Raw genomic sequence first — 1,529 nt, 5'->3', positions numbered from 1 at the left:
CGGCTGCGGGTATCCTCGGGGCGGGCCGCGGCACCTCCTCGTTCTCAGGGTGGCCCCCGCTAATGTCCGGCGGTAAGACTGCGGGAGGAAGCCGTGCTGGCGCATCGGCGAGCCGAGCGGAGCATCCCGGTGACTCGTGGTCGCCCGTGCCTGCTGCCTCCCTGCAACAAAGCCCTCCACCTGGATCCGTCCGTAGCGCGCTGGCTTTAAAGGGAGCGTTTTATTGTGTTGTAGTCTATCGCATTGTGCTTCATTTCTATTTATTTGTGAAGAAAGTGTACTTTTCCCAGCACTGCATGTTCTTCCATGTTGTCTCAGGTCTCCTGGAGCAGGAGAGCTCAGCCCGCAGTGTCCCCAACATAGCCATTTTGTGCTGTGATGCCACAATCGTGTTTTCTTGTTTAAAAATGCACGGTGAGCTCAGCTGATACAGAGGGCAGTCAGCATCTGCCCCACGATGAGGTGGCAGAGCATCTTGGTGCTTTGCAGGTGACTTTAACTAGTGCTGATGTGCCCGGGTGTGTGCGTGTGATGTGTGTGTGATGTGTGTCCTTCCATGCATCTCCTCTGTCTTTTTCAATAGATATTTAAAAGTGTATCCTTCAGTTGCATCCTGTCGCTTTTCCCTTAGGAGAGGTGGAGAGAGAGAATAGAAACATGCATTGATGAAGTGGGAGATTCGCTGTGTCTCTTCTGCTTTTCTCATCTGTTAAGTGGTCTCATTTATTTTTGCCAGAGCATACTTTAAATCAAAGCAAATTGCAAGATAATGCCTTTATCCTGTAGTTTGGTTTCACAGGAAAGTGAATTCCCTTTTTCTAAATGTGTAGAAAGAGAGGCATGAAGAAGTTGCGGCCTGTCCATGCTCACCCAGCAAAGGATGAAAAGGCAGAAGCAGATCTCTGCACAGTGACTTAGCCTGGTGACCAAAGCTGCCTTCCGGATGGGTTAAAATGTGCAGAATACTTTGATGTTCTAAAGGTGTTACTGGAGGCAAGATATAGTGGATGACATTGCAAGATTTTTTCCTCCCCCTCTTTCAATCATCTTCCCCAGTCTGGAGGCTCCACAGATCCCCATTAATTGTCTCTGGATGCCCTACATATTTAAGGCAGGCTGTAGCAGCGAGATGTTTAATTAATCCCAGAGAGAAGCACTCACTGGTACTAGTGAACTAGATCTTCGAGCCACAGGCCGACAGGGAAAATCTGGCTGGGTACTGTTTGTAGTATTTGCTTGTTAGATTTCCTGGAGAGCCCAGTCAGAGGGTTTTTCTTCCACTTTGAGATAAGTAACTTGTTTCCCATGAGGTTTTGGAATTTCTCAGTAGCCATGGAAATGCCATAAAGAAGAGGCTTAACACATTACAGAATCACAGAATTGTAGGGGTTGGAAGGGACCTCTAGAGATCATCGAGACCAACCCCCCTGCCAAAGCAGGTTCCCTACACCAGGTCGCACAGGTAGGCGTCCAGGCGAGACTTGAATATCTCAGAGAAGGAGACTCCACAACCTCCCTGGGCAGCCTGT

The sequence above is a fragment of the Meleagris gallopavo genome, chromosome 7 (assembly GCF_000146605.3).
Source record: "Meleagris gallopavo isolate NT-WF06-2002-E0010 breed Aviagen turkey brand Nicholas breeding stock chromosome 7, Turkey_5.1, whole genome shotgun sequence".
Classification (NCBI taxonomy): domain Eukaryota; kingdom Metazoa; phylum Chordata; class Aves; order Galliformes; family Phasianidae; genus Meleagris; species Meleagris gallopavo.
Note: the sequence above shows the minus strand (reverse complement) of the source record.